This window comes from Ictidomys tridecemlineatus, chromosome 8 (assembly GCF_052094955.1).
Source record: "Ictidomys tridecemlineatus isolate mIctTri1 chromosome 8, mIctTri1.hap1, whole genome shotgun sequence".
NCBI classification, from domain to species: domain Eukaryota; kingdom Metazoa; phylum Chordata; class Mammalia; order Rodentia; family Sciuridae; genus Ictidomys; species Ictidomys tridecemlineatus.
In genome coordinates, this window is record NC_135484.1 from 148,094,944 (window position 1) to 148,115,531 (window position 20,588).

At 45.1% G+C, this 20,588-nt stretch overlaps 1 protein-coding gene across 9 annotated transcripts in view; it reads right to left on the reverse strand.

Moving 5' to 3' along the window:
- Positions 1-20,588, reverse strand: part of Atxn1 (ataxin 1) — a 381,142-nt gene that overhangs the window by 233,686 nt on the left and 126,868 nt on the right. For 7 of the 9 annotated variants that reach the window (XM_078020572.1, XM_078020575.1, XM_078020567.1 and 4 more), the window contains one exon: positions 1,568-1,692. The exons of 1 other annotated variant lie outside the window; for it this stretch is intronic. The gene's annotated coding sequence lies outside the window, so the exon portion shown is untranslated. Of the gene's footprint in view, positions 1-1,567; positions 1,693-7,631; positions 7,744-20,588 lie in introns of all 9 variants that reach the window. One more of the 9 variants, XM_078020569.1, reaches the window with a different exon arrangement.

Below are 20,588 nucleotides of genomic sequence, written 5' to 3' on the forward strand. Positions count from 1 at the left end.
AAAAGGAGGAGGAAGAAGGGAAGGATAACTTTACAAAGCCAGGATTATACTTCAGTTAGTGTCATATTTTGCATTTGGTGATGACCATCTTGATCACTGACTCATATCATTAATGTTCTTTTGATTTAAGGTTTTTAATGATTTTTAAACATGCCACGTGTATTTACTTGAAACAACACCCCATGAGACGGGGACTATTCTTCTCTAAATTTTACAAATGTAGACTTGCCTGATATCACACATTGAGAAGAAAAGCAGAGCTAGAATTTGAGAGCAGGCAGTCTGGACCTACAGCCCGAGACCTACTGGGATCTCCAGCCTCTGCGTCCTCAAGAGCTGCCATAGTGACACTTGACCGCATTCACGTCCACACAAAATCATACACATATTTTTTAACCAATGAGCACTATAACCTTGGATACATATTTATGAAGGCTTTTCAGTAAATATCTTTTGATTCCTTTTAAGAATTGAAAAAACTTTATATTCCACCAGAAAATTATTGCTATCCAGTGATTTCACAATTGTCTAAAAATACTTGGCCAAAAAAAGAACTTAAAATTCCCTGGGGTTCTTCCACTCCTTCTTGATTTAGTATTATTTCTCGAATGTCAAAATCTGGTAAGTTTTAAGGATGCTACTGTCTACAAGGGAAAGGTTCCTTAAAACAGTACAATTTACATATAAATGCCCTCCTACACAAACGTGTACATCTACACACATGCACACACACACACACACACACGGACACACAAGCATACCACTCCTCATGACTGGCAAACTGTTTTCATTTTTGGAATTCGCAGCATTGGAAAATTCTGTGAATACAGATATTCTCATCCATTTCCTCTGGAAATAGAAATGGTGCGATTTTATTGGAAAGTAATTTGGCAACAAGTATCAGAAGTCTTAAAACCTGAAAACTCTTCAATTCAGCAGTTTACTGATCGGCAATTACCCTAAGGAAGTCATTAATAACAGGAACTAATGCAGAGCCATGAGAGCATTTTTGGTAGTCTAAAAGCAAACAAAAATATATATGTACCTGTATATATATATGCATATGTATCTTTATATTCAACTAGAAAGGAGCAACTAGATGAATTTTATTTGTTCGATATATATGACATAATTATAATACTTTAAAATATTTTCTATTTGGAAATACTATAAAATATTTTATAGAATCACAAAACATATTGCTATGGAAAGATGTTGGTTGTTAACAGGAACAAAAGGTTGGTTGACGGTCACTATGCACTATTCCCTCCTCCCACCATCTGATGGTGCCTCTGGGGCTGAATTTATAAACGCTGCCTTCAGAATCATCCCTTTCTTAACAGTATCTTGCCATCTAGCCTGACCAGCCATCTCAAAAATATGTAGAAATTGTTTTCCTTCCCACTAAGAAAGTAACCCTTCTATTTTGATAAGTCTCTTTTATCAAAGAATCCACAGAGGGAGAGAACGTGGACGTGCGGAAATCTTTCTGGTGTGTGTGGCGACACTGCCGCACTCACGGCTCTCTGGAGACCCGTGGCTCGGGCTGACGACACAGGGTGCTTACCTGCACTAGGTGCTTTCATCACAATGCAGGACCATGCGCCCCGGCTCCTCCCAGCAGATCTCCTCACACAGATTTTGCTTGAGTAGAAAAGGTGGCAGTAGAGACTGGAGGTAAGAGGTCTGGACCTGGAACCACACACAACATTCTGGTTGAGTTAGAAGCTCCTGTGGCCACAGTCAGCATTAGCCAAAGTCACAGAAAAGAGCAACACCACGCTGTGTGATCGCCCCATCTCACACACACACACACACACACACACACACTCAACACATGCACACGGGTCCAATAAAATAAAACAACTGCAAGCAGAGGCACAACCATTCCCCTTCCCCAGGGTAGCAAGTTCTGGCCCAGGGTTGTTTCCTACCCCATCCCCTAACATCAGCAGCAAAATGATCCTGTTTCCCGCCTCCTCCCCATCCCACTTCCAAGAGTTCAGAGAAATAAAGAGTGCCTAGTCCTTCGTACAGTGTCAGGAACAGGCTGAATTTGATGCTCAGATTCTTTCTAGCCCCAAAGCAAGGCCATTTTGGAACACGTGTTCACCACCTGGCCTTTCACTTTTTGCCTTTTACTTTGAAATCCCCAGTGCCTCCACTGATAACCCTGGTAGGGACCACCATCCGTGACAGCCAGGGTGGTCACCAACCTCATGAGACACCTCTATGTTCCTGTGCTCTGCGAAGGGCCTTACACCCTGCAAGGGCTAGTCATGCCCCTACCTCTGCGGTCAACGGGAAAGCTAAGCCTGGGACAGCTCATGGAGGTCAAAGCCAGTGTGCAGGCCGGCGAGGTGCACAGAGCCCTCGCTCACAAGTTCAGCACCATCCCACCCCTACACAACTAATCTCGCTGTCCACATTTCTGTCCTTGTTATAACAAAGTTCAATATCATACTATATCACTGCATTTCCCCCCCCAAAGTTGATATGTCACCCAAATCCTAATATCACTCTTTTTGGATGTGACTGTCCTTTGGTTTTAATTTCTAAGCTCAACTGAACTCATTACGTTTAGATTGCTAATGACAGTGAAAGAAGTAATTTTAGTAAATGAAAAAAAAATGTCAAGCAATTCCAAATCTAGATGCCAAAAGATGAAATAAAATCCTAAAATCCAAGATTTATCTGAGTGGTTAAGTTTCATTAGAAAGAAGACAGGTGATGAAATAAAAAGCCATCTGTGAAACCCCTAAATAAAGATGAAAATACAGGCAGGGATTTCTAAGCATACTAGATCCCCGAGTTTAAAAATACCCCGACATGTTTACCTGTGTACAGAGTTAACACACCACAGGTCTTAGGTTCATCACAACATGAAACACAGGAGACTGTCAAGGAATCAACAGAATCATTTATGCGTCCTGCCATGGTTGGGATGTGCCTTGTCCCACAAGGGATCCCATGTTAGAAGCTTGGCTCCCAGTGTGCCACCATTAAGAGGCAGTGGGACCTTGGTCACTGAGGTCACTGACCTGAAAGGGGATCAAGATTCTCCTGGGACCCTGAGTTGGTTCTTGAGAGAGGGCTGTCATTAACAACAACAACAACAAAAAGCAAGACCAGCCCCTCCCTCTCTCTGGCTTCCTGTCTGGCCATGTGATCTCTCTCTCTCTCTCTCTCTCTCTCTCTCTCTCTCTCATCTAAGCTCCATCCTGGAGCCATCCGCCATGATGTGGCACAGCCAGGTGGGCCCTCACCAGGGCCAGGGCCATGCTGCCTGGACTTTCACACTCCAAAACTGTGAGCTCAATAAGCCTTTTTTCCTCATAAAGAATCCAGCCTCACATATTTCATGATAGTAACTGAAACCGGACTAATACAGGTCCCATAATGAGTCCCCGTTTGCCTTTGTGTGTAGAGGACTGCACTCAGGGGCGCTCAACCACTGAGCCACATTCCCAGCACATTCTATATTTTATTTACAGACAGGGTTGCTTAGCACCTTCTGCCTGAAGCACCACCCCTGAGTCGGGCTTCGTATGGTGGCCCCCACGTCCTGCACAGTCCAGCCCGTCCGACCGCAGGTCTCCCTACAGCTTATCAGCCCCTTGGTCTCGAAGGCCTCAGGGTCTTCTCAGGTGACTTCCTCCTGTCACCAACTGCCCTGTATTCTTTTCTCTGTGTGCATTCAGCTGGGCCCTCTTCTCCCATCCCGACCTCCCTCCTCCTTCCTGCATCTGGGGTCACTCTCCCTTGTTATAAGCATCACCTTTGTAACTTCATTTTCTACCTGATTCCTCCATTGACGCCTCTTCCCATGAATCAGCACCGCGCATGCTCCCACTCACCCTCTGCAGAGGAAGGAGGGAAGGAAGAAGCCGGGGGAAAGGAAGGGCATCCCTATTCAGGATCACTTCATTAGAGTTCCCTGGATTCTGTGCTGAGGACCTTGCAGCACACAGAGGACCTGCTCATTCCGTTGAGTGGCAGGTGAGGCTCCTTGTCATCCAACCCTGGCCAGCTGGGCCTCCTGCAGAGGCAGGGACACATCCCTGAACCATCCGCCCTCCTCATGCCCTCTCCACATCCTGTCTCCTCTGTCCCCTCCACACTCCTCTTCATTCACACACTCGCTCATTCCCCTACTCTCAGGGCTGGGAAAGAGCCCGGGTTGCCTTCTGGGAAGCCAAGGCCTCATCTCTAGGTTTCTACAAGACTTTGTACCTGTCACTGTTACAGCAATTGTCACAGTTTCCTGTACTCGTCTTTTAAGCAGCTCCATCTCTCCCACTACCTGGGAAGTGCCTTAAACGCAAGGGAGGCGCCCTGCATCACAGTGTCCCCAGAGGTGCCTACAGCATCCTGGCATGTAAATTGTCACTAAGTCAGTGTTTGTTGAGTGAACAACAGAAATGATGTACAGAGTCAGGTACCACTTAACCACAGGGAGAGGTTCTGAGACACCACCATGAGACGATTCCATCCTGTGCACACCATGGAGCACAGTTACATAAAGCTGGGTGGTCTAGCCTGGTACACACCTGGGCTCTGGGGTCTAGCCTATGGCTCCTAGGCTGCAAACCTGTACAGCATGTTACCATACTGAAGGCTGTAGGCAACTGTGACATAATGGCATTTGTGCACCTAAATATGTCTAAATATAGACAAGGTACATTATATATAATTTTACAGGACCCTCTGCATATATGTCCGACTGCTGATCTAAACACCACTAGGTGATGTGTCTGTACATCCCCACACTCATGTACTCACTTGTAATTGCACTGCTTGTAATCCCAGCTACCCAGGAGGCAGAGGGAGGATCTCAAGTTCAAGGCCAAAAGGGTTGATTGAAGATGTAGCTCAGTGCTCGCCTAGCATGTGTGAGGTCCTGAGTTCAATTCCCAGTACCACAAAAAAATTATAAATGTCTCACCGTCTCACCACTAAATGTTTCCTTATGATGCAAAAATCAATTTCACTTGCCAATATTTTTGACAACTTAAATATATATATATATATATATATATATATATATATATCATGTATAACTATGTATAGTTAATATGTATAACTATATATAGTTATAAAGATAATGTATAGTTATATATTTATAGAGTTAATAAAGTCTTTACTGTTGTGAAGCATTGTGGTTATAAATTCATCTGCAAATTGAGCATATTAATACCTACTTCACAACATAGACAGGAGAATTAAATAAGTTATATGAGTAAAGTATGTAGTGCAGAGTGTGTAGCATGCTGAAAGCACTTTATAAATATTATCTGTGTAATCATTATTATTATAGCCAGGGCAATCATGCTGAAATTATAATTCATGCTTCAAATTTATCAGTTTTATTTGCCAGCTTTTTTCCACTAAAACATTAATTAGCATTAGCATCTCTGTACGGCCATAAAAACGGCTAGAGAGGCACTCAGCTAACCAAGGATAAAGGATGGTCTACTTCACTGTGGCCGAAGGACAAATTACTGTGTCCATAATGGGCAATATGTGTGGGAAGGGACAAAGGCATTGACAGAAAAGAAGTATTTCTGCACAAAAGTCATCTATAAAATCAAAGTGATAGAAATAATAAAGATTGCCATTCAAGAGCTGTAAACATTTGCCTGCAATAATTACAAATATTTACTGTAAATTATTTCTTTTGCTAAAAAAGCAAGAGACATATGCATACATTTCTTTCAATTATTAGACAGCATAATGTGACTTTATCAATAAATATTAAGAATGAGTTTCATGATTATCCCATAAGATGTTTGAATTGATAGCAAACATATTCATTTGTGGTCTATTAGACAGTACTCTGATTTAGAATTGCTGAAATTTAGTGAAATAGATTACTCAAAGAGAAAAAAAGAAAAACAGGCAAGACCAGTTGGCAATAGTATTTGGGGAAAATAAATAATGTAAGAACGGATTGTTTACAAATGCTACCAGTACATACAGTAGTTGAGAACAAGTGAGTGAGTCATCATTGTGTATTCTAGGAGGCAAAGTTACAATGCTGCCCTGAATCACTCTTTCGCTTACAAACTGACCAAGTTTAAATGGAGTATAGTAAAGCATTTTATAAACCATGTGCTATTTGATATATAAGGTACTATCATTATTATACTTTGAGATGTCTGTGATAAATGATGACACCCAAAGCAAGTCAAGGTATTTGGGGTTTTTTTGTTTGGTACCAGGGATTAAACCCAGGGGTGCTTAACCACTGAGCCACATCCCTGGCCTTTTTAATATTTTATTTAGAGACAGGATCTCACCAAGTTGCTTAAAGCCTCGCTAAATTGCCAAGGCTCGCCTTGAACTTGCGATCCTCTGGAATCAGCCTGCTGAGCCACTGGGATTACAGGCGTGCACCACCACACTCAGTGCAAGTCAGGTTTCTGATTGGGGCTCGACTCCTTTTTCAGAGGTACCAGAATTATACCAGAAAATGTTACAAAAATATTAAATTTCTTACTTCCAATTTTACCAAAAGAATCAAAAGAATACTAAATTACTTTTAAACTAAATTATAATCCTCTTCCCTGATCACAACTATGAAACAGTTTCACAGAATGTAAACCTATGGCTTCTTTGCAACATAATTAAAGAAGGCAGAAGAGACAAAGTTAGCCCCTAACAGTCCTGCATGAGACAATTCTATTTGAACTCACTTGATTTCATTGTCATGATGCCTTTACGTGTGTCATAAAATCGGGTGACATTTTAGTAAGACAAGGCACAATTCTTTATGCTGGGCCCTCCATCCTTCTCACTTATTTGAGTGACTCTTTTTTTGGATTCTGGTCAGGAGTCCCTTCCCTCCTGACAGGTTCCACACACTGCATTTTCTTGGCTGTGCCACAATCTCTGTCCCTTTCTGGAATATGAGCTCCGCAGGACCCTGACCAGGTCTCTGCATTTCCCCCCATCATTCTGCACAGCTCTTTGCCCACGCTACATTCTCAGTCAATACGTTTCCATCTGTCAGTGAACAGGGCGCGTCGATGTCGGGAGACTGTGGCAAAAAGGCCACTAATTGCAATTTTAAAGCTAAAGGTTCAAGTGTAAAAAAAAAACATTTTTCCAGTTTTTTAGTGAAATGAAACTTAGCATTTTCACTTCTAGATGCATCAGCATTACATAAAAGATGTTGAAACTATTTTAGAAAACAGACAGGCAGCACATTTTCCTGTCTGAGAATTTGTCTGAAAATACCCGGTTCTGCAGGGCCCTCTGAGCGCTCTCAAGACAAAGGTTTGGTTGGGTAAGGATTCCACACACTCACTGAAGGGAGAGCTAGAGCAAGACGCTGCCTGTGGACCCGAGCACGCCCCACCTGCTCCTATGCACACGCTCAGGCCTGAGGCTCGCCCTCCGGCCAACACTGACCCGAGTTACTGAGGAACAACTAATTGCAGTGGAGAAGGCCAAGGCCCAGCAGGACCCCAGTCCTGCTTCCATTTTCCGCTTTTATGGTAATACTTCTTCCCACGTGGACCGAGTTCTCACACAGCTGCCTTGGATTTTTTCAAGATGGAACCCTTGAGCCTGTGACCATCTGCCTGGCTGCGTACCCATGACATCATCACAAACATGCCAACACCCACCTCGCTCCAAAGGACACGGGTCACTGAGACAAAAACAGCAAGATGCAGAAAGAATGAGGTTCTCATAATCAACCAATCCAGGAGGATGCTCCACATTCAGAAGTACCAGTCACTGTTGGGGCAATAAATACAGGTTTTCCAAGAGGTCACCAAGCCTTGTTTTACAGATTTTCTTTCATCCAAGATTTTCTAGGCTTTGGGTGGGAAGAACTGTATCCCCCATCCTGTTTATGAAGGTCACTTGGCAGCCTCAATCTGTAAGCAGTCACCCAGCTCTCTGGCGGATTTCACTGTGTGACGGCCAGATACTAAGGACTAGGATAGGGGACCATGACACGTAACAGGTAGAGACCTAGAGCATGAAGGGGGGATTCCGATCCACGGTCTCATTTTCACAAGACCTGCACAATACAAAACTGGATACCTGTGAAAGAATGCAGGCAGCATGCATATAATCCATGAAGCATAAGACTGAAACTAACATCCTTAAGCCTATTACCCTTTTTAAGAACTATGCATTACTAAAATATCCCCCTGCTTCCTCTCCCAAGGTAACTGCTATCCTGAATTTTGCATTTACTGTTTCTTAAAACATATTAGTTCATTTTGCTTGATTTAAAACTTTACAAATAATTCTATCATATCATATGTAGTCTCTTGTAACTAGTTTCCCCCCTACACACACACACACACACACACACACACACACACAAACACACACACAATATAGTTCCTCAAATTGAACAATGTTATTTTAGGCAGCTATAGCTTGTTCATTTTTACTACTATATAATATTCCATTGTGTTTGGGATATTTTGTCCTAAATCTGTCTCTGTACTGCAGTGACAAAGTTTGCCCCAAAGCAGCCCCTGTACATAATGAACTGTACCCTAATCTGATGTGTAAATAAATTATCATTTAATCTAAGAGGTACAATCTCTTGTAACCAAGCAACTGAGTCTCAGCCAGTCACAACAGTTGAGCTTTGGCCAGTTGCAGGGTACCAAATGATCAGACCACTCCACGGGAGTCCAGTGCACTGCAGCCAATCGGGTGGTTTCTGTTGGCTGCTTCCTCTTCCCTGGCTATAAATGTAACCTGGATTTGTGTTGGAGCTGAGCATTCCAAACCGTCTTTGTTCTGGAACGCTGCCCAGTTCTAGAACCTTTTTCTTGCTCAAGTACACTTTGTTAAATTTAACTCATCTCGGTTTTTCTTTTCACAGTTTCACAGTGTGAATATATATATTTCCCTCTATTGATGGACTTCAAAAAATTTTCAGCTTCCAGGGTTTTTTTTTCCTTCCCTGTTAGAAACATGCTGTGTCCATTAGAAAAAAAATACACATAGGCACAAGTTTCCCTGGGGTTCTGCTAGGAATGGGCATATGAACATTCACGGTTATACAACAGTGCCAAACCACTTTCCAAAATGACTTCACCCATCCACACTCCTATTGGCAGTGAACCCCATAATTTTTTAAAACTGATCAGTCATTTCAGAATCAAGAAGACCTATTTGAGCTACATCTGGGGTTTTTATTTTATAGGCTAAAGTCATGTATTCCCATAAAGAAATAAACACTCTGTACCCCCCTCTCTCTCTCCTACTGGTGAGCTCATGCTTTGGTCTTCACTAAATGTAACAAATGAATTAGTTCCAAAGACAGGGTTATTTTATCACCTTCAGATGTGACATTCATAACGACTTGGGTTGGACTGAGGCTAAATCCTCTGAAGGCTCCACATGGTTTTAGTTCTCAGTCATTCACTTCTTAAGGCGGCTATCATAGGTGACGAAGAATGTCCTAGGACACAGGAGGTCCCAAGAGCCCAAACTGCCCACTTAGAACAAGAAGTCGTGCCCGATTTTGAAGCCACCCTCAACTATGGAAAACAGAGATTTCTTTGTTTCCTTTAATAGTAGCAAGAAACAGAACAGAGAGCTGAAGCAGATGAGAGAAAGTCTCAGCTTTTATTTTAGAACCGCAGAATTAAGAACCTTTGTGATCAGGCTTTCCAGGGCCCAGGCTCAGTGGGACAGGCTGTCCCCTCTCCGCGAGACCAAGCTCACAGCCTAAGGTTCTAGGGCCTGTGCTCCTGGCTTCAGGTGTGAGCTCCAGATCAGCTCCTCCACATGTTCCTTGAGACTTGGCTGGACCTGAGTGCAGAGCTGGCGGATAACGGGCCCGGGAGAAGCAGAACCGAAAACGAAAACGCAGAGCACCCACCCGACACAGCGCCCTAGCTGTGCGCCCTAGCTGTGCGCCCTAGCTGACGCGCAGGCTGCTCCGGCGTGGGCTGTTCTACCCTCTCTAACTAACATGTGCAGAGACCTGTGAGCTGCACAGGAGTCAGGGCCATGATGTCCTTTGGTCCTTTGGTCTCTTCCCCGGCATCAGCTCTACTGAAGGTGAAATGCTCGGCACCCTGTCTTCCATTCCTTCTGCCTCCTGGTCTCTCCCTGACTCCTCAGCCTCACAGGTGGGGAATGGCTGGAAGGCAGGACCCGACGGGCAAAGGGACCCTGCCAGGCGTCTTCTGGCACTGCAGACGTGGATGGCAAACTGGACGTTGATAGGAGGTAAAACGGGCAAGTGGCGCCGTCAGCGGCTGCGGAGTTGCCTATCTGAGATCTTTCGGTGACTTCCAGTGAAGTCACCTCTGATTACATTCTCACACTATTTTAATTAAGCCGGGCCTTGTTTTAATCACACTTCTTGGGCGAGTGAGCTGGAACCCAGCCAGGCAGTGTGAAGGGAGCGCGCCTTTCCTCTTGGACAGGAAGAAGGCTTTAAGACCTTCATTTATTTTCTATTAAAAGCGTGGCTTTAAAAGGCCACCCCAGGTGGATATCTCGTGTCTGGTGCGGGGCCGCCTGCAAATATGACGGGGAAGAATAACCTCAGGTGAAGCTCCGGATTACCAGGCAGCTTCCGAGACAGGCAGAATTATTAAAATCACTGCATTTTAAAGGAGCCCTTTGTAACGCTGATATGTAAAGATCCGATTAAAATACAGTCATTTCCCACAACTACAGAAATCTTTTATTTAAAAATGACTTTGTATTCTGATGTGATGTTAAAAATGTGTCTGGCTTTTTATGCAGCGACTAGACTCTCTTTTCAGGAGAATTGTGGTATTTCATTCTAAGTGCTTAATGAGGGACTAATTAGGCCCCCTCCCTCCCCCTTTAAACTCCGGTGGGAAATGAGGTCAGAACACACTTCCTACCCAGGGCACCTGGCGGAGGTCGCATCCAACACTGCAGCGGTGTTTGTCAAAGGGGAGCCCCCTGCGAGGGCAGGACAGGTCCTTGAAGGAATCTTCAAGGGCTCTGTCGTCCACTGGCCGGCTCGCTGCACAAACAAGCCAGACATTTATTGTAGGATCTTGCAGAAGAGCTGTTGGGAGGAGCTGGACCACCCACCCACATATTCATCTTAGCCTCTTTCCTTCCCTTACCGCCACCAGGAAAGCCTGCCTGCCCCCTGATTGGCTGCCCGTGGTTACCGCACTCCCCTGCAGGGTGCAGGGCAGACAGCTCCCTGCTCCCATGCCCATGCCACTGAGTCCCAGCACCCAGACAGCAGTGCCACCACTCTGGGACGCCAGCCCGAAGCAGCTCAGTGGCAGCCTGCACTCCTGGGCCTTCCTACTAGATGCAAAGGTGCACGAATTAGAGGTTATCGTCACCTCCAGGGGAAGGAGGGAAATTCCTCGGGGCTTTGTAAGGGAACTTCTTCGTCAGCAGCAAGTGTCTCCAAGGCCTAAGACGTACTTACACGCTCACCCTTGCCCCTCGGCCCTGCCAAGCGTGTGCAGACCGCGCCTTTTTCTGGTCACAATTATGGCAGGGAGGCCCGTCCAGGAAAATGTTGCCTCACATGTTCAAAGAACGCCTCCCATGTCTGAGAGCACCCTGGGCCCTCGGCAAGCCGCAGGGTGCTCTCTACGACTCCAGGGGAACCGTATTCCTAATCGCTAAAGGCGGTGCTGAGAAGGGTCAGAAAGTTCCCAGCAAGGGTTCAGCTCTAACTGGGAGCGCAGGCCCCTCTTTCTTTGGCCAGGGATGGTGAGAAGTAGATGCTACTTTCTCAATGGGCTGAGAGCAGACGAGAGCAGTCCTGGGTTAAATAAAAAAAAGCTGAGTTAACCACGAAGAATGATGGTTCCTGCAGCTCTGGAGGCCGAGACAGGAGCATGTGAGTTCAAAGCCAGCCTAAGCAACTCAGAGAGACTCGAACTCTAAATCAAAAATAATAAGGGCTGAGAACGTGGCTCACTGGTTCAGCAACCCTGGGTTCAATCCCCAGAACAAAAAATTTAAAAAGAAAAAAAAAAGTTTAATGCATGACAAGGAGCTTGCCATAGGAGCTGGTGATCAGTGTGGCATGGTTCTAACATCAGTTTCACAACTTGCTGTTACCAAAACCTCCAATTAAATGCTTTGATTTTGTTTAAAGATTCCATATCTCTCTCTCTCTCTCTCTCTCTCTCTCTCTCTCTCTCTCTCTCTCTCTCTCTCTCTTTGTCTCTATCCTCTCAATTTCAGAACAATATGCTACTTTGGAAATGGAACATCCAGATATCCCACATAAGTATGTTTTTTGAGAAGAGGATTACTTATTGGCGTGATCCTCAAGTTCAATAGCTAACAAGTGAGACACTGACTCAGAAGGTTGGTACAAAGCTGAAGTTCAGTGACAGGCCACACCCGCAGCAGTCTGGTGGACAGTGGTCTTCCCTCCGTGTCTGCAGAGCAGACTGTGATCTGGCAGCAGGTAGGTGTCTGATCTGGCAGAGGAACAAAGAGCACCTGAGCCCCACGGCACAGTCTGTCTCGCACACGGTGGTGCGGTCAGCCCTGTCGCAGCACACACGGACGCTACAGGAGGATATTTATTTGCAGCGTTGACCTGTAAGACTAAAAACATAGAAAGCAGCCTCCACCAAGGAGCCACATGACCCTCCTCCCAGGCTTCCCTTGCTTGGTGTCCAGTTGGGGAGCTGAGGGGTCCAGGTGCATCCACACAGGTGTACTGCAGAGGCACTTGTGAGGGAGGGGAAGCAGGCAAAGGTCTCCCAGCCTGGCGACAGGTGGGCAAGCCGGCAGAAGCAATCAATGCCGCTTGCACCTTGCTGGTGCCCAGACAGAACGCAGTGACAGAGACCTTCATACCGCCTTACCAAGAACAATCCCACAGGCAACCCTGTAGCCAAAGACTGGAGTTCTTTTCTGACACACTAGCTCCGCCCCAATCATCTCACTCTGAAAAACTGACCATCACTGCCCCCCAAGGCACGAACCAAGCAATCTCATCACTCAGGTAAATGGGCCACAGATAGGGCCAAATATGGTAGGAGGGGAGGGACCAACAGCAGGTGATGCAGAAATACATTTTTACACTAAGAAGACATAAGAAATCCAGAAGCCCCCTACTCAGAAAATAAACTCTGCAAAAATTCTTTCTGTCATTGCTGCCCATTAAAAACCAACTGAATGAAACATTACAACTGCTAGAAGAAACCACAGGGTCAGCACTCCATCATACAGGTGCTGGCACCCACTTCCTTACCAAGACCCCCAAAGCACAAGAAATAAAACTGAGAATCAATAAGTGCGATGCCATCACATTAAAAAGCTTCTGCACAGCAAAGCCAATGATTAAGAGCATGAAGAGAGAACCTGCAGTTCGGGAGAGAATCTTGGCCACCTAGTCCTCTTATAGGGGATTAATATCCAGATAAAAGGCCTATAAATATGTGAAAAAAATGTTCAACATCTCTTGCAATCAGGGAAATGCAAATGAGAACTACACTAAGATCTCGTTTCACTCCAGTCAGGATGGCGATTATCAAGTGTGAACTACAGTACATCCTGGCGAGGTTTCTGGAGGGGGAGGAACACTCTTACATTGCTGGTGGGACTGCAGATGAGCACGACCACTCTGGGATCCAGCATGGAGATTCCTCAAAACACGAGAAATGGAAACACCACATGACCCAGCTATCCTACTCCTGGGTATTTTCCCAAAAGATCTAAAACCAGAAGCTGGGGTTGCAGCTCAGTGGTAGAGCATTGCCTCATATACGTGAGGCACTGGGTTCGATCCTTAACACCACATAAAAATAAATAAAATAAAGATACTGTGTCCATCTATAACTAAAAAAAAGTTTTTAAAGATCTAAAATCAGCATATTACAATGACACAGCCACATCAATGTTTATAGGAGCAAAATTCACAATAGCTAAGTTAAGAGATGCCCGTCAATAGACGAATGGATTAAGAAATTGAGATATGCACGCACACAAACACACACACACACACAATGGAGTTCTACTCAGCCATAAAGAAGAATGAAATTTGCCAGTAAATGAATGGAACTGGAGACTCTCATGCTAAGTGAAATTAACCAAATTCAGAAACTCAAAGGTCGAATGTTTTCTCTCATATGTGGAAGCAGGAGTAAAATAAGGGAAAGTAGGATAACATAAAGAACCAGTAAAATATAAATGAATAGATGAGCGAAAGGAAACCTAATAGAGTAGAGGAAGGAGAAAGGGATAGGGGAGGGAAGACAGGAGGGAAAAGGGGGGAGAACATGAACTGAACTTGCAAACCCACAGCCATGTATGTGTGGGTGTACAGGGATGAACCCAACCACGGTGAACAACCACAAAGCTCTAAAAAATAAATAATAAATAAAAGCATTCACTGTTTTAAAAAAATAATAATAAAGAGCTGAATGAATGTGAAGAGGGCTATTTTTAAATAACAAATAGTAACTTCCATCACAACGACAGGGGAAGGTTATTTAGAAACAAGAACATGTCCAGATACCAGGTACCTGGAGCCCCAGTGATGCGCTGGACAGGTTTGGGGCATAACTAGCCTGACAGCTTTTACTCACTTTTAGAAAACCTCAAAATGCAGAGCTGGGGAACAGAAACATACATCATGTGTGGAAATCTTCAATGTGATAGTCTCGTTTCTTTTCTTATCAGCTGCAGTGCATCATCTATTTAAACAATGAAGATTATTTTCTATTTAAATAATCGAGATAATAGTCTTGGGATCATTCGTACTGATTATCTGTAATAAGTTTTAAAATTCTAGCTGACCTTCCCCACCCATCTCTCTGGCATACTTTCTTCCTTTCTTGTTATGATGAGCGATGAGCCCAAAGAATGCAGCACAATTTTAATACTTTAATAAAAGTATCATACAATGCTCCCCAATGCCAACGGAAATGATTCTGGAGTATGTACATCACTGATTATACTCCATTAACACAGATAATTAAAAGCCAACTCTATAATAACATTAAACAGCAAGCCCAACTTTCTGGAAATTTCTTCCTGGTATTAGCTATGCAGAAACACTGGATGTTGAGCGCTAATCAAATTCATCTCCTCTTAAGAGCAGTGTATAATAAATGGGTAGCCTAAAAGGAATGCTTTGCACAGAATGCTCTACTATTGTCTGATTATTCTAAATTTAAAATGCCAACAAAAGAAAGGATTATTCTTCCTGAGGTTCAAGATTCATGAGGATTTGGTAATGAAATTCCTTTAGGAGAGCAAATAAAAAAAAATTGTTATCTACAAGCTGCCAGTGTTTCATGCCTGTGTAGTGTTTTTAAATCAAAGTCACTATTCATTCAACAACAAATGTTTGTTTGGAATAAATGAATGAAAGCAACAGCCTCAAAATACTTTACAAGTTTAATCACCTATAAGTTTATGAATCAGGCAGTGACTTCAACCATCCCCCAGTGCACAGGTCACGGCGAGCTAAATGTCAATGCTCCCTGAGTGAGCCACAGCCAGGCCTGGAAACTGCAGTCACGTCCTTTGGTTCTTAGAAAATGACCCAGCTGTGACAGCCTGTTGCGGGTGGCAGCTGCCTTCCTGTGCACTCCCAAGACGATCTGGATTGCCTGAGGTCCAGGCCAGGTGAGGTAAGAGGCAGGAAGAACAACAAAGCCAGGCTTGTTCCTGACATTACACAGGTAGTCAAAAGAGAAAAAAAAGAAAACCCCTCCCATCCAAAGGCAAACCTTGAAAATGAAATCCTTGATATTTACGGATGTTAACAGCTTTACTCTAATGAGGCACATGGAGCAAATTACTCATGCTAGAATTGCTGTTGCACCAATAACAAAAAAAAAAAAGATGCCCGCAGGACACTGGGGGAGAGGTAGGCCGGGTGTAAGATGGGGGAGGGGGTGCTTTGAGTTTATTCTTCCAATAACACACTAACACCATCTTTTTTTTTTTTTCCTGACCTTTGAACAGGATGCAAAATGAGAGCCAGGCCGACACTTAAAATCTATTTGTTTCAACCCAGAGGAGAAACACAAGTAGAAGATTTTTTACAAGTGGGATCTCTTTGGCAAGTAGAAAATTCTCATGCACTTCAGGGTTTCAAATTGTAAATCTTACAATTTTCAAAATCCATGCCAAAGGACTCGAGGCTTTTGGCATTGCCTCCTACTCAGCTACGCCTGTGGGCTAAGTACCAGCAGAGCATCTGCCCTCTCCCACAGCTACTTCTCTGGTCCTTGTGGAGGGTTCAGAGGGCTGTCATCCGCAGAATCAGAGTTGGTGAAATTCATCCACAGGACCCTTCTGCTTTCTTCCCCTAAGGTGCTGCTCCCCTTGGGCAACAGGGAGTTTTACTCCTTAATTCTCTCCACCCCTCCCCTGCCAACATTAATACCAGCGAAGCATCACATCATTTCAATACAAGTACACTTCGCTCATTGTCCTTTTATTTTACTTTATTTTGGTGCTGGGGATCAAACCCAGGGCCTTGTGCATGCAAGGCACGCACTCTACCAACTGAGCTATATCCCCAGCCCAAAACCTTTTAATTTTTAAAACAAAAGAATCAAAAGATTTACTTTCCTTTAATTCTAGCACCAACCAGCAGCCAACATTCCGACCGGGGAAACAGGATAAGGAAACTAACTCTCCCTACTTTTAAAAGCTTATTTTGCTTCATGTCAAGGCCTGCCAGAAAGACGGATCGGCTTTGAAATCACAGCCTGGGTTCATATTCCACGATGACCACAGGCTGAGTACGTAACTGAGCCTCAGCTATGCATCTATCTATAAAATAGAAATGAGCCTAATGTGAAATAACATGACGTGAGCTTTGCAAGATAATGATCATAGGCACACAGCAACGTTAAAGACACTCTCAGAACACAGTGGTTTCTAAGTGGAGGGAGACAGGGTGGCCTCAGGGTGGACCAGGCCACCTCTGCTATGGGCCAGTGACCCAGAATCCAATCTCTGGGAACTGGCAGAGCCTGATGCTTAGAAACGGCTGAGATCTTGCAGTCTTGGGTCCTGGAGCCAAGCGCCCCCTACAGGCAGGCCTGAGGTTAGCCCTTTCCCAGGATCCAGTCCTGCCTGAGAGCACAGCCCTTCCCAATCCTCCCTGACCCATGCTCCAGGATGCCCCACTACTGGGGATACAGCACCACTGTCCCTGGACCATCTCCCCTTCCCATACCCTCCATCCCGTCATACAGAAACCTCCAGGAGCCCTACAGCTGAATTTACACAGCCTTGGCCCCCAGTATCCAGAACCTCATAGAAAAGAAATTCCCCTAAGACACGTTTTACGATGAGCAGGTGACCAATATGGGGTGGAGGGGCACCACTCCCTCCAGGCCCATAAGTGAAATCAGTTCTCCCAAAACTCGTCTTGACTCAGGATTCATCCCAAGGTCTGAGATGAATTTTAAAAACCAAACATACTGGCCAAGGGTTCAAGAGGCAAGAGAGAGGCTCACGGAGGTAAATAAGGGAATCACCACAGGAACAGAATCAGAAAGTTTCCCTGGGACAGGCAGAAGGCAGGGGACGAGGCTCCGCAGGTGGAGTGGGGCACAGACAGACAGTGCAAGAACTGCCAGACAAAGGTCAAGAGGCTACCAGGTGGGGAAGGATGGGGCGGGGCACCTCGGGCCAGTTCACCAAAGGCATGGCACAGACTAGGAGGGGTCTCTATGTCCCCAGGGGTGGCACGAGGGTCAGGGGCTGAATCCCATCAGTTCCTGGGTCTCTATCGGGAATTTCCAAGTCTGCCTCAGGGGACATGATCTCCTCTGTGGGCGTGGGGACCTGGTGGGATGGGTCATGGAAGCTGATTGAACAGATGGAGGGTCTTTTTGTTTTCTCATAGGATATCACCTTGTAAGGGACCTTGAGACAAGTCTCTCCCCAGGTGTGAACACAGAAAGGGACAATGGTGGTAGATGCCAGCACTTCTTAAGAACCCCAGATGAGGACTGGGGTGGCCCAGGCTCTGAGCTTATGTGTAGCATGTGCAAGGCCCCGGGTTCCATTTCCAGAACCATGAGTGCGAAACAATAAAGAAAGAGGTAACGGAGGAATAAAGAAAATTATGTGCATCTGACATGTGGAAAGGGGCAGAGAGGGAAGCCCAGCTGTTAGAGGTGGGACCTGGGACATGTGTATGTTACACGTGTGGATTACATTCCAGATGTGCATAGTACATTCCATATAATATGAGGAGAAAGTTTTAAAAAAACAGACAAGATACAAGCCTGGGGGGCGGGGAGTCAAGGAGCAAGAAACAAAATGTATGTTATTTGTGTAAAAGTCAAACAAATTATAGTCAGTTACATGGAGTGCTCCCACTGAAGCTCAATTGCCAGACAGCATGTCACCAACTAAGTGTATCATGAACTCTGTGTCCAATTAGACTCATTTATGTAAGTTACAGTTTATGACAATACTAAGTTCTGTTCTGTATGTTCAGGCTTCCCATTTGTGATGCATATTATTGAGGATCTTGGGAGCTAGACTGACCCTCATGAGATTGCATACTCTAACCATTTCCTGTCACAGGTGTAGAAACCAAAAGGGATGACTTTTCCATAGCCACAAAAAAAAAAATAGTTTATGCCAGGTCTGGGCCTCTAACAGGGATGCCCAGGATCCCTGAGCTGCTCCAGCACTATTTTTAAGATACTGTGAGCTCACACAATCCCCTTTCCCTCATTTTGCAAGAACATTTTGCTCATAATTCAGAGTTTTTCAAAGAGAAGGTGAAATAGGCAAGGTGCTGGGGAGAGGGGTACACTCAAGGATAGAGATGCTAGAGCTCTAGGTTAAGTGCCTTTTGGAAAGGAAGGAAGGAAGGAATGGAATCGGTAGGATAATTAACGTGATACAGCTGAAAACCAAAAAATGTAGGTTCATCCGCCAAAGACCCCAGGATGAGCCCAGATATGGCCAGCTACATGGCTTGGGACAAGGTGTGGCAGTTTTTCAATCCCGTGTTCCCTTAACCATAATAAATGGCCAGGGTGGTGATACTCATTCAAGGAGCTGTGGGATCCGATGAAGTTACATATGGAGAACCCCCTGCACAGCACAGAGTTGAGTCACTACCAATATTTAAGCAAGACGGCCATTTCTTTACTCGTCGCCTTCCCCTGTGCCTCTAAGGAAGCTGCCCCTTGGAGCATGCACGACGGGTTCTGGATGGTGGAAGGTGCTTCCCGTTGCCACATGGTAACATTGGAAAGCACATCCTGATGCGTCACGGTTGTCTTCGTGTCTGATTCCCTTGGAAAGTCTAAGTGGGACTTGTCAGAGCCAGGCCTGCTTCTACCTGACGTGTCCACACACAACAATGTGCCCATCGACCACAGGCCACCACGGTCAATGGCTGGAAGCCACCACCTGCTCTCCACTGGAATAAGCTGGTGGAAGACAAAGACATTTTAGGTCAAAGGTATTCTCAAACCACTCCTTCCTGGTCCCTACTGATGGCTCTCGGCTGATTTTTCATGGTCATCCACAAGACAGCCGCTCACAGCCTGTCCTCCTGGCCACCGTGAGCGGGTCTGACATGCCCAAGGTCTCGCGGGAGAAAAAAGGGACCAGTGTGTAGCCCGAGGCCCCTCGACTGTGATGAGCCCACAGGTTCCACGTCTGTCTTCGGATCACACCTCCTCCGTTTGGGTGATTAGTGAAAAGAAAAATGAAAGTCCTGCAGGAAAGAAAAGATGAATTTCCATATCAGGCCACACAGACCTCCTGCGGAGACCACTGTCCAGAATGACCTTCCAGTGGGAGCCACTGACTCTCCCTGAAAGCCCAACATGAGTCCAGGTCTGTTCCACACGGGCCGATCAGTGGGGCCCCTGTTCTAGAAGCATCTGTGCCCTGGATGTTCCAGCAAGCAAGCAAATCAGCTCTACCTCTGTCTGCCTAACACAGTCACACTCACACACACACTCACACACACACACACACACACACACACACACACACACACATTCTCTCTTTTTTCTGAATTGCCTTTGTTGACAGTAACTGCAGCTGGGCCGGTGAGAAAGGAGAAAATATAAGTAAATAAACAAAGCTCCTCTGGGTTCACTAAGCCCAGGACCTACCCTCTGCCTGTGCACACTTGACTTCTATTTTGTTGTTTCTGACCACATTGTGTTTGGATGTGAAGACAACTGTTTTTTTTTCCCCCTTCACTTTTATTCAAAGACATGTGACACTATTGTTCTTTGTTTCCTTAAAATATGTTGGCGTTCTTGCTCTCCCTATAAAGAGGGGGCCTGCAAAGATGGCTGAGGCTTCTAGGGTGAAGCAATTATCTGCTGAATAACCAGAACCCAGCTGCAAATGCCACCGGAAAAGTGCAAAGGGTGAAGCGGGCCTCACTTTGAATCATAAACATTATTGCAGGAGCAGTGATTGGCGGCTGGCCGCATGTTCTGTACCTAATTGGACCACTTAGCACAACACTCCTGGGGACCATTACAAGGATACAGGTGTAGCTTACAGTATACAAAAGCTGTGTGTCTGACTATCTATGTGTAAACCAAACTTTCATAAGCTACATTATGTGCACGGTGCCCTGGGGGAGTTCATTATTTAAGAGAACTCTCCAT